Source organism: Copadichromis virginalis, linkage group LG7 (assembly GCF_057382275.1).
Source record: "Copadichromis virginalis isolate Kocher_CV1m ecotype Utaka linkage group LG7, C_Virginalis_male_GT1.1, whole genome shotgun sequence".
Taxonomy (NCBI): domain Eukaryota; kingdom Metazoa; phylum Chordata; class Actinopteri; order Cichliformes; family Cichlidae; genus Copadichromis; species Copadichromis virginalis.
The window spans coordinates 28,988,840-29,002,365 of record NC_140624.1 but is presented as its reverse complement, the minus strand read 5'-3'; the positions used below and the strand labels follow the sequence as shown (position 1 = coordinate 29,002,365).

Genomic DNA, 13,526 nt, shown 5'->3' with positions numbered 1-13,526 from the left:
CTCAAAAGATTTTCTTCAACCCTTATTCGCAATGAATCCTGGGATATGGTGGGCCACGAACGATACACCCGGCCCATGCGTCAAATCTGGGGAAAAGGAGGATGCATTTCTGGGCCACATTTGGAGCAACCTTCGAATTTGGACAGCCTTTGTCACCATGTAATCGGCCTACAAATGTGACCTCCGAAGGATGTGGCCCCTGAATTTCGACACAGCCTAAGACTGGGGTGGCCAACTCCAGGCCTCGAGAGCCGGTGTCCTGCAGGTTTTAGATATCACCCTGGGTCAATACACCTGAATCAAATGATTAGTTCATTACCAGGCCTCTGGAGAACTTCAAGACATGTTGAGGAGGTAATTTAGCCATTTAAATCAGCTGTGTTGGATCAAGGACCCATCTAAAACCTGCAGGACACCAGCTCTTGAGGCCCGGAGTTGGCCACCCCGGGCCTAAGGCTTCAGGTCACAGAGTCCAGAATCCAGTGGCATTGTGGTGGCTGCATCCATGTTTCCCACACAGTCTGTCATGGATGTGAAAAAATGGCCACCTCTCTCTGAGCCTGGTTCTGTCTGACTTTTCTTCCTGTTAAAAGGGAGGGTTTTTTAGATGTGGGTGGGGAGAATCATGTGACTGCTGGAGTTTCTCTGTATTATTGTAGTATCTTTACCTCACAGTATTAATATTGTGATTTATATAAATATATATAAATGTAAATGAACTAAGTATAAATGAAACTGAATTGAAGTTAATTGCAGAACAGCTTGCTGGACTCTGTTTTCACAGTAAGAGTCCAGCAGTTTTTCAGTGCAAAAGCAGAGCTTAATGGCTCCAACTCTGAAAGGAAAAAGGGATTCAAAATAAAAGACTGCATCTTTCAGCTCTGGTTCAAGTTTCCTACAGCAACTGAAATTAGATTTTTCAGGCTTTATGATAAATTTCTGCCTCATTTCTACCCATAAATGAAAGCGTGTTGATTTGAGTGCCAACTTAAAACAAGTCCTCCAACACACTCGTCAGATGGCTGAACAATGTCTGAACTTCCTTCCTCCCACATCTTCCCATCTGTGACTGACAGCTCACTTTCTGCAGCCGACAGGCTGACGTTCACCCACTGCTTTGAACTCCTCTATGAAACACTGTTAATGGGAACAGTGTGAGAGGCGGCTCTGTCGTATCCCACAGCACAGATTCAGAGCAGATTCTGCAGTAAAATTTCAACCTGATCACCATCTCCATCACACATGCCTTCATGTGACTATGAAGAGCTGGTCCATGGAGATAAAAGAAGCCTGGTGGCTCTGGTTCATCTGTCCACACACAGGATCAAACATGTTGGGTAACTCAGTCCAGAAAAAGGCACAAGTGGGTTCATCTGGCTGCTGTTAGTACTTCAGCTACTTCAGCTGGACTCCTGCAGGCGTGAAGCTGATGGGGCTCAAGTTTAGGACAGCCTGAGACGCTCATAGTGTGCACTTTTTAAAGCATGATGGAAGATCGGGGTGACATCATCGTGGTGAATTTAAGAAGGAGAACCAGAATTCCACTCGGGCCATGCATGTGCTGTTTCTGAGCGCATGCCTGAACCTTCGGTGAAGTTATGAAGTGCATGACCAGAATCTGAAGACGTGGAGGTGCTGCTACTCCGCCTGCAGTTGCCCATTTACCCCCGATGACCTTGCTGATCTTTGATATTTCATTTCTTCTTCCTTTTCTCTTTCCTCAGAACACATTACCTAAGCCGACCTGACCGAGCGGCAGCTGCGCAGAGAATCAGAGCACTCAGACTCTGAGTTTACTGAATGTGCACAGTGTAATCTGTGGGCTGCAGAGGAAAGCTGTGCAACAGGGTTGTTCCATCAGACACTAATCACAGTCAGCTGCTCTTTGTTTAATCAATGATGCATTATGTCCCCTTCACACTGTGAACATGTTCAGCCTCACAGACCCTTCAGGTACACTTGCATAGGTCCACATTTTGGGCTTTTTGCTGCATGTTTGAGCTTCATCAGTCCAGCAGATCTCCACTTGAAACTCTGGGTTAAAAAACACATTAAAGCTTTGTGAGAAACTGAACCCAGATCAGTTTTACTACCACTGCAGGCGTCACAGTCTGAAGACTTAAATCTGTTTGTTATAGGAGTGATGATCTCCATAAAAACAGCTGAAATTTGTTCATCAATTCCAAACATTTCACGAACTAAAGAAGTGGTGAGAATCAAAAACGCTGGAAAAAATATCAACGTTTTTTTAGGGCTGACATTCTGTAAAATATTCAAAATGTGCATGACAGGTTTGTGTGACTGAGATTATTTATCTTCATGTTCTATGTCACTGGTTAGTACAGCTTACAGCCACGCCATGACCATAGTTCAACCAGAAGGTGCTGAGTTATCAGTTAATGCTTAGCTATCAGATAGACACCAGCTAATCAGGAACATCCAATGAGGATCCTAGAATTTCTTTGAGATGGTCTGTTAGTACAGTAACCTCACAGCAGCGATATTATTAGTCACATGATGTCTAAAAGCACAATCATGGTCCAAAGGTCCAGTTCAGGTGAAGCTAGCAGACAGCTTGCAGCTACAGCACCTGTGTCATCATCCACCTGTCAGTCAGAGAGGCCACACTCCTCGTAATGCAAACAGGTGAGTTACAAAAATATCTTCCTTAAACGAATATAATGAAGGTTTAAATTATCTACAGAGACCAAACAGGTTTGTTTTAACATGGAAGTCTATGAGGACGGTCTCACTGCTGCCTCTGCTGGACGTCAGAGGAACTGCAGGTTCTGTTTGGTTTGTTGCTCTCATCATGGGAAAAAAAAAAATACCGGAACAGTTGCAGAAGCTGCAGCTCACTGTGTGTCGATGTGAGAGGGAACGTCTTGCAGGAAGGAGGTCACCTGCAGCACAGCGTCGAGCCCGTCATGTTTGTGGTCTGTGCAGCAGAGGGGGAGCACGCACACATTAAACCAACAACTTGAATGTGTTTGAGCTTCGAATGTTCAGCACTGAGACGTTCGTGTTGGCTGGGAGCTCTCGGCGCTCTGCGGCTGCTTTCTGCTGGAAGAGTGTGTTCTGGCTGCACGGATATAAATAACTTGTGTTTCTCTGAGTGTGGAAGTGGAACAGCCATGCAGCAGAGCCATGAAATCTGAGCTGGATTAAGCTATGAAGGTTTCCTTTGTGCGGAGGCGGGTGAGGACAGCCATCACAGAGGTCACATCCTGATGTTTGATATCAGTTCGATGTGGCAGATGATTCCAGAGGGCTGACGCTTTCGTCTTAGCGCCAGCTTCGTGCCATCGAGTTTGCATGTATGCAGACGGTGGTGCCTGCGGGCCGGCGAGCTGTCTGTCTCCGCCACGTCGCAGAGCTCAGATTGTTGGCATGACCGGGCGGTCAGTGGGGGTGAAATGATCCTTCAGGTTTAATGTCTGTTAGGATTGAAAGTGTCTTTAAAGCTAAGGGGAAAAACTTCTCATAATGAATATGAAGCTGGGAAGGGAAGGGCGGGATGCAATTCAAGGACACACAAAGAGGAGGAAATCTCTGCTCATGTGCTCACCACACTATTACAGATGGCGTACTCACACTTCCTGGTTATTCTTACATGTTTGATGAAGTCACAGATGGAAGTACAGTGAGGGCTAAAAGTATTGGAACAGTAAACCGATTACACGGAGACCCGCAGACTTTCTTATTTGAAAAGTGTCAGTCAGGTTTCAGAGCTCATCACAGCACAGAAACACCTTTAGTGAAGGTTACAAATGATCTTCTTATGGCCTCTGACAGTGGACTCATCCCTGTGCTTGTCCTGCTAGACCTCAGTGCCGTGTTCAATACTGTTGACCATAATATTCTATTAGAATGATTAGAGCACGCTGTAGGTGCTAGGACCAATTCTGTTTACATTATACATGCTTCCCTTAGGCAGTATCATCAGAAGGTCTAGCACACATACATACACTGCTATGCTTATGACACCCAACTTTATCTATCCATGAAGCCAGATAACACACACCAATTAGTTAAACTGCAGGAAAGTTTTAAAGACCTGGATGACCTCTAATTTTCTGCTTCTAAATTCAGATAAAACTGAGGTTATTGGACTCGGCCCTGAAAATCTTAGAAATATGGTATCTAAACAAACTCTTACTTTAGATGGCATTACCTTGGCCTCCAATAACACCATGAGAAACCCTGGAGTCATTTTTGACCAGTTCATGCATTTATTACTTCTACTGTAATTCCCTGCTGCTAGGATGTCCTAAAAACTCTATGAAAAGCCTTCAGTTAATACAGACCTTCCCAAAGTGTGGGGCCCGCCCCCTAGGGGGGTGCAGAGCCATTGCAGGGGGGGGGGGGGGCAGCATGAAAAGGGAAAAAAAAAAACCAACAACTCTTGGACACTGCTAGAGCGGGGCGCCTACACAAATGCAAAGCAGGAGATGAAGCATCGCTGAATATGTTTCCAAACCAACTTCATTCTAAGCCAAAGACTAGAAAATATGGTGAAGCAAATCTTACCCTTGCTTTCACCTGCACAAGTGCCGAGGTAGGTCTCCCTGCAGAATTGGTTTTCCCTTCATCGGGAGCAGCGCTGGGCTCTTCAAATCACGGACAAACAGTATCCCACAGTTGTTTATGTTTTTAAACCCATTTTCCACAGAGAGGCATTTTTTTGAAAAATGTATTGATAGCAATGTTGAATATTATTACACAGGAAAAAACACAACTACATGTAAAATAATCACACCGTGATGCCTCTGCCTTTCTAAATAGAGGGACAGTAACTGCGTGTTTATATGCAAGTGTGTAAAACCTGAAGATAGAGACAAAATACTGTTACTCTGACTATCTGCCATTCTGCAATTCCTCTCATGTAAGCAATGACGTGGCGCACAGCTGACGTGAAAAAAGGCACATACCTTTGACGTTGCATGACGAACTTTGTATTCCTCGTCCACACGTAAACGCAAAAAATGAGTTTTAAAAAAAAATCTTAGTTTTCGGTGATTCGAAACGCCGTTTACGCGTGGACGAAACAGCTGCGTTTTCAAAAATACCCATGTAGGTGTGGACGTAGCGCGAAAGAGTTAGTTTTAGATTACGCTTAAAAGGCAGGTGACCCTGAATCCTTCCTTTAGTTATGCTGCAGTAGGTTTAGGTTGCTGGGGGATTCCCATAATGCATTGAGTATTTCTTCTTAGGTCACCTTTCTCACTCACTATGCATTAATAGACCTCTCTGCATTGAATCATTAGTTGTTATTAATCTCTGTCTCTCTTTCACAGAATGTATTTATCTTGTCTTCCTTCTTTCACCCCAACCGGTCGCAGCAGTTGGCTGCCCCTTCCTGAGCCTGGTTCTACCGGAGGTTTCTTCTTTTTGAAGGGGAGTTTTTCCTTCCCACTGTAGCCAAAGTGCTTGCTCATAGGGCGTCATGATTGTTGGGTTTTTCTCTGCATGTATTATTGTAGGGTCTACCTTACAATATAAAGTACCTTGAGGCAGCTGTTGCTGTGATTTGGTGCTATATAAATAAAACTGAATTGAGCTGAATTGAGAGCTCTGCAGCACCAAATGGATGAATGGATGGACAGACAAGTGGAGGTTCCACATACCGGTGATGAGTAGGTGAACATGTCCTGCAGCCCGCGGGTCGTGCTCATGGCTGAGAATCAGCACGGCACTCTGTTGGTAATCCCCCCCAACAGAAGATTTCTAGTCAAGCCCAATTCCAGAGCCAACACCCGTTGGTCCAGCCCCTCTAATGCTTTTATAACAGAACAATTCAGGAACAGGGATGCTAAAAGACACAAAGACAGCCCACTGCTTTCTCATTCACTGCTGTAATTACGTCTTGGTTTAGGCTGAGGGGTGGCGAGGGTGACCATTACACCCCTAAAGGCAGCAGGAAGGAGCTAATCTGCTCACTTCCTCCAGCAGCTGTGAGATAAATACAATTAGCATGATGATGAAAATGATTCCAGAGATGTTCTCATCCCGAACGAACGATCCTACTCTCAACAGCTCAGCGTGCACACAGTAAGAGTGATCACTGAACAGAATCAACTTTTAGGGATTTACTTACCTGGATAATGCATCAAGACGTGATGATTCATCTTAATCACTTAGAAATTAAAAATAAATCAAAGCAGGCGCCCCCTGTTGGATAGCAGACACACCTCTATCATGCTGAAATCCACGCAGGTGTTCAGACTTTGAAGACCGTTTTTATTTTCTTCAGCTTCTCATTTTGGGACGACGGCGTGATTAACAAGCCCGATGGCATCCTGGTTACCGAGGGACGAGGGGCAGGATGATTAATGGTGTTTCCATCAAGTGCCATGTTCCACTGACTCACAGCATGTGGCTCAGCTCTCACAGACACCTCACAGTGAGGTGATCTACATCAGGTGTTATCCCGGAGGCATAAATCCTCAGAAACCAAAGACAGATCCTCCAGAGCCGGACAGAACACCCATGGGGGATCTCATCACTAAAACCATTAGTGAGTGAATCAGGAGTGCGAGGCATGTTTCACGTGTTTTTCACTGAAGATGTCTGTAAACACAATTGTGTTTTATTGAGGCGATGTTGATGCCACCACATCATCGTTCAGCGACATTTCACTGATGTAAAGATGGCCGGCTGAGAAACGATCACTTTTACTTACAAGAGAACGAGAAGATCCCCCAGCTGTGACAGCACCCCAACAGACCGACCATGACAACGAAGTCATGGAAGCTCACCTGTCACCAGTCACATGGCAGGATAACAGGAAGTCTGCTTTTCTGAAAATGTAACTAGAAGACATTTTCACTTCCTGGATTTCACTTCCTGGTTGATACTTCCTGGTTTTTTGGTGAGTTTGGTTTCTTTAGTGTTTTGAGCTTCTCGTTAGAGTTGTTTTTTTCTGTGATATTTCCTCTGAATCATGTTTCACAGCTGTCTTTTGTTGAGGACATGCAGTTGTAGTTTGGACTTTATCCTCTGGACTTTCAAATAAGCCAATGATAAGCCTCCAGTGTTCAGGTCCTCTCTACACCACATTTAAACCTGACCTCCAAAATAAAAGCAGAACAGACAAATCACCACAGCACATTCAGCTGAGAACCACAAATTTCCGTAGACCTCAGACAGCTGCAGGTCTGAGGAGCTCGGGGGGCTCAGATGTTCCTGAGCAGCCCTGAGTGACTCAGCAGTGAGCAGACTGTGGCTTCTAACAGATTTCATGCCTGTTTTCTTTGTGTCATCGGTGAGTGGCCGTGGGCCGGCGTAAAACACCAGTCCAGCGGGCCAAGCTGACGCTGATGTCAGCTGACAGGAGGATGTAACGCTCAGAGCACTCGCTGACGCTCAGGCTGCCCTGACTCTATCGCTGTGTGCAGAACATTCTTTCAATTTATTTCTGGAGAATTCACTTCTGTGATAAACTCACTGCATCACTGTGATGTCACATCCTTCCCTGTAGGAAAACTGTTAAAATCATTTACATAGTCTGTCTTTCGTTTTGCTTTTCGATCCAAATCAAATCATTTGGTCAGCTCCAAACTCTTCATAGGGACAGGAGCTCCGAGACAGGAACAGGAAGTCGTGGAGATCAAGTGCAAACGCTCATTGCTGAGCTTCATGAGCTCAGGTGAAGCCAGGCGTCACACCGCGCCCTGGATGTTTGTTTCCGCTTTGTCAGTCTGATGCCATGTTTAAGGTCTTCCTTCATTCATAATCACTGCTGTGCTGCAGTTCAAAGGTCAAATAGAATCTGTTGCAGCGACCGAGCAGCTGAAGTTCCTAACATGGTGAATGCTCGCCAAGAAGACGGATGCAGCTCAATGGGACAAACAGGCGATCCACAGCTGTAAGGATAATGCTGCAAAAACTGCAAAACACACACACACACACACACACACACCTTACTGTTCATGTTTTGCAGGACCAGGACTGAAATTCAAACATGAACATTTTTACTTAATCAGTCCAAAGAAGAGAAATCTGAAAACACAGAAACTGAACTCAAAGAGCACATGCGGATGATCGACAGGAGGACAGGACTATTCATACACACCAAGGGCCGATCGGTGGATGGGCAAACAGGAAATGAATGAACCACTGCTGAACAGTAAGTAAAAGTTCAACCTAGACATAGCAGACAAAAACTACCAAAGTAAAATGTGAAAAACCAAGGAAACTAAAGTACTCACAGACTCTGAACAGATGATCAGAAACTGAAATCATAAAACCCAAAGACCATCACTACTGAGTGCTCAGTAACATCCACATAAAACCCTAGAATTTAAATCTGACATGGAGCTCCACCTTCTTGAACGCTCTGTTAGTACAGTAACCTCACAGCAGTCATATTATTGGTCCCATGATGTCATTAATATTACTCTAAAATTCTCCAACAACAGAAACACAGTCCAGAGATCCTGTTAGCAGACAGCTAGCAGCTACAGCCGCCTGTGTCACCATCCACCTGTCAGTGAAAGAGGCCACGCCCCTAATGTTGTAGACTTGAATACAGTGTACAATACTGTGGTAGAGTGGATTACAAGTCCTCATTCACAGCAAGGAGTTTAACGGCAGTCAGTCCGTTGTTCTCCACCCGTCCATCCGCTCGGCAGCCTCCCTCTGTCTGAGCCTCGCAGCTTCATCAGTCCAGCAGATCTCCACATCAAACTTTCAGGCCTGAAACACTCTGTTCAGCTCTGATAGAAACTGAACCCAGATCAGTTAACCCTTTAAGACCTACCATAGAACCAAGTCTGCCAGAGCTTATATTATATTTTTACATGTTGTAGTGCCATTTTTGGGAGCATTTCAAGTTGCTATACATCAATACAACCATTATAGCCCAAATTTTAATAATATGCATGCATTAAGTGCATAGAAATTACCTAAATTGCAAGAAAGTGCAATAAACTACAAAAAAATTGAAAATTGTTTTTGTTTTTTTAACATATATTTCTAGTTAGAGAAATTTAAGAGGCTTATCCCTCAAAACTGTAAATACAAAAAAGTTGCACAAAATAGTTTCCCACCACAGGAAATTTATTTTGAGTGTCTTCATATTTTTATTTTTGAAATACACCAATTTTTATATACTGCAGGAAAAACGAAAATAAATATTATAATGCAAATTTGCAAAAAAGCAGCATATGCATCAAAATAAACTATTTCCAGCAGTGCAATATGAGTCCTGAGCATCCCAGAAAAGACACAGAAAGTCATAAAGTCAAACATAACTTTAAAAAAAAAAAAAAAAAAAACTACATTTCCGCGAAAATGACGTCACTTCCGGTTTTGGGCAGGTAATGGAGGACATGCGATAGCTCACGCTGACGTCTATTCTAATGTAGGAAGTGTTACGAACAGCTGATCGGATCGGCAAAGCGCGTTTCTGGAATATTATGTTTTTGTTGCTGCAAGTGCTTTTTATGCAGTTTTTGCAAAGCTATATGTGGAAGGAAACTGTGACCTAGATGTAAGTACAACTCCTCCGGTTTCATATGCAAAAAAATTATTGCGCTAGCTCACGTGGTTGCAGTGCTACAAGGATTTAAAAGTAGTTGCGCAAAACGGAGCGTGTCCGCGCTGACCGGTTTTAAAGGGTTAAATACTCAGTTTGAGGACTGAACCTGGTCTCTGAACAAATGTGTTATCATCTGTCCGAGTCGGAACGACCTGCAGCACTTTGACCCGTTTCTGATCACTCACAGCGTGCATTCTGGGTAAACCTTCAGGGTCAGATCAGCAGGTGGGACAGGTGTCAGCTCTGGTGGGAGCAGGTCAAAAGTCATTTAAAGTCCAGGATCACCTTCCAGCTGTGATTATTATGGACTCTACAGTGGTGCTGTTCTGCTACTGATGCTACAAACTTAGAAAAGTGCAGAAAGACGTCAACGAGTCCAAGCCAGCCGGAGCTTCACGCTCCCCGTCCCTCTTGGAGTCTGCTGCCCTGACAGGCAGGACTTTACCAATCGCTTCCAGCCTGAAGACAGAAGCCTGACACCACCCTCCAGCTTCACCCACCTGAACCAAGGGTGTTTCGAACCTCGGCTTCATGTAAATAAGAAGTGTGACTGTTTTTAAACTGAAGAGTGTGGAAGAAAAGTAGAGTGAGGTAGGCGGTCATAGGCTCATAGGAGGTCACATGACTGTCAGGGTTTTCTCTGTGTTCTCTGTATGATTGCAGTCTTTACAGTGCAAAGTGCCCTGTGGGGAGTGCTGTTGTAATTTGGCGTTGTATAAATAAAACTGAATGAAGTGTGCAGAACAAACGTGTGGATCAGTCTGGTCGCTGTTTCATTTCCTCACACAGGTCCAGCGTTCTCTCGAAATCAAACCGTGACATTGAACTGATGATTAAAATGATGCTGATTATGTTAACAAGATGTGGGAAGCACTCCACAGACATCAATGCCTTTAATGTGGAAGCACAAATGCGTTCGGCACACAAACACATAAAATTAAATGTCATCATTAAGAGACAAAAAAGAGAAAGAAGCCTATCAACGTGTCGCATATTTACAAGTATAATAAATAAATAATTATTGTTTGAGCCATTTAAGATCCTCTCCAACTGACTATTATGACAAGGATGCTGATGCCAGTAAATATTAAATACATTTTTAAATCTTATAAAATACACACCAAAGAACAAAGGCAGAAATGAAGTGCAGGCACTGAATGTATGAAATGGGACTGAAGCGATGTTGTTTTACCTTCCCTTTAACCTTCTATTTTAATAATTTATTCATTATGAAAAATGTCTGTTTTGTACTGTAGTCACTGTTTGCTCACTATTAATTAATTAATTAGTTTGTTTGTTTGTCTGTTTCCTCCTTCAGTGAGTGAACTACAGGGATGTCACTACATAAACTTTATTCTTCATTTGTGTCACATTTTACAGTGGATGTTATGGTTATTTTCAGTGTGGTTTCTGGTGCCTGTAAAAGCATTTTAACCATTTTAATCAGTAATTTGTTGACGTCATGATTTTTGGGGGCACTTTCGGTCTTCCATATTTTAACTTTTGAGATGAATTTCTGTCCGTGCACGTGAGCCTTTATGTCTCACGCTTTGATCGGAAGGTGAACACACAGCACATCTCTGAGATCACTTCTCTGGGTGCACGCGCGAAATGCCAACACGTTCACATGACTCACATTTAAATGGACGCAGCTGCAGTCCTGCACAGAGACACAAAGCGTCAAAGATCCTCACCTGAGCTGAGCTTACACCTGGAGCGCGGTTCCCGTCAGTCCTGCCTCTGTGCTCGGCGCAGGGGCTGCTGCTGCCTGCGGTACACAGCTGAAAGAAGCTGCCGCCGTGTTTGGGAGGAGAAGAGCGGGAGAAGTGGAGCAGTCACCCATCTGCGGAGAGGCGCCTGTGAGCTCCGCACGGAGAGGCGGCCGCTCGGAGAGTGAGCAGGAGGAGCTCCAACCAGTGCGGAGTCAGAGGGAGGGAGGGAGCAGTGACAACAGAGCAGCTTTACCCAGGGTCGTAAACACGTTTAAGGAGGCCTGAGTCTGAGGGGGCCCCTCAGCATCCAAACACCAGGACCAGATGCTGAGGGGGAAGCCGAACATTCACGGCATCCATGCAGTCATTTCATGGATTAATCCCACATTTTACTACCCTGACAAATACACAAACTTTATTCTGAAAAAACTGGAACACATGATCTGAAGGCATGTTTCCTTTACCCACCCCGTCAGTAAAACACTCACTCCACACACCACAGTCAGTTTCAACCCATCTACAGTGCTGGGGACGTTAAGTAATCCATCACCTTTCCTAAAGTAATGCACCATATTACTTAATTACTTGGCAGGGAAGTAATTAGTTACACTTCTGCAATAGCTTACTTTCTCATTACCGTTGGGATTAAATAATTTGCAGTGCCTCCCTTTTTATTAATAAGTGTTATAAAGTTATATAGTGTAGTATTAAGTGGACACAGCCCTGAAAAATAAAGGCATGAGACCATGTGTCCTTGGGGAGTAGAAAGCTGTAGACTCTCACTCACGCTTGCCTGGGAAAAGTAGATACAAGGGGACCATCTCTAGTGGAAAGTTACGGAGACACTGTTGTTTAGACTAGAATGAGAGAGCGTCTGTAATAAAACTGTTAGGGGTACACCACCATTTTGAGATCCGCGGCAACGTGTCATGCAGGACGCATCTCCCGTCTAGAAGTAATATAAAAGAGAAATAAAGGGTTAAATGGTCTACTGAGCAATGTTTTGTCTTCCATCAGATGCCTCTGAGGAATCAAAAGAACTCAGTGAAGTGTTGATATTTACATTACTCCATAAAATGACCTGAAACACTGTCTCATAATTACAATATAAACTTGAGGCACACAAAGCTTAGCATGCTAGCACACAGGGTGGCTGTAGGTCAGGAGGTAGAGAAGGCTATCTATTAATTGGAGGGTCGGTAGTTTGAGCCCTGGCAGGGGCGGATCTAGTGAAAATTTCCTAGGGTAGCATGGAAATCAAATGGTGTGGCAAAATCAAAGCCATGTTTTTACTCATGCTAGTGTTACATCCTGTAATATGCATATAAAATATTATAGTCTATAACTTTATTTTCTTTAGCCCAGATAATTAAACATTTTAGTTACATAAAACATGTGAATTTTGATTTTATGTAGCCAGTAAAAATAAATAAGGATAAAATCCAGAAAGCAACGTGGGGTTGAAACTTAAGTTTAAACTTAAGCTAATTTAACTTAAGTGTAAATCTCCAAAAATTGATTCTGTTCATCTGGATGTAGCGTTTTGTGGGAGAAACGTTTCCTCACTCATCCAAGTGACTTCTTCAGTCTCAGCTGACTGCAGGTTTGCCCAATCTTATAAACAGCACATTTGCATAATGACTGAAACCAGCCCACTGAAGGAACAATGGGCTGGGAGGTCAGTTTCTTCATCATGATTATGCAAATTCTCATGACCATTGATCAACAACCACTGATCAACAACCACTGATCAATGGCCATGAGTACCATTCACAGAGAGTTGGGGAATGGCTGTGAGATGGCGAAAGATGTATCCTTAGGCCCCCTCCTCGATTCAGAAATGGTCTTTCCCCTTCCACGTACATAGCTTCCTTGACTCCGCGCTCAAACCAGCGTTCCTCCCTGTCCAGGATGTGCACATCCTCATCATTGACAGAGTATCCACTGGCCTGTAGGTGTGAATAGACTGCAGAGCCCTGGCCTGACGGGGTAGCTCTTCTGAAACTTAAGTGTAAACTTAAGTTAACGCAGTTAGCTCGTTAACGCATTAGCGCCATGCAGCCATTCACACGGGGCGATCTGTGTTAACTCGCTAACGGAGATTTGCCACATTAATGTGGTTAACGTCATTTTAATGAGATTAACTCTGACAGCACTAGTTTATAAGTAACATAGCCAACCCCAAAATGTTTCTTATGATTCAACTGTGTAATTCAACTTATTTGTTTAGACGGACAAGCTAAATTATTTTATTTTCAACTATCAAGCCAACC

At 43.8% G+C, this 13,526-nt stretch overlaps 1 protein-coding gene across 1 annotated transcript in view; it reads right to left on the bottom strand.

The window, feature by feature from the left end:
- npy8ar (neuropeptide Y receptor Y8a) overlaps nucleotides 1-11,421 on the bottom strand; it is a 28,532-nt gene extending 17,111 nt beyond the window's left edge. Inside the window, exon 1 of the mRNA XM_085462920.1 lies at nucleotides 11,236-11,421. The gene's annotated coding sequence lies outside the window, so the exon portion shown is untranslated. The remainder of the gene's footprint in view (nucleotides 1-11,235) is intronic.
- Between the last annotated feature and the right edge of the window lie 2,105 nt (nucleotides 11,422-13,526).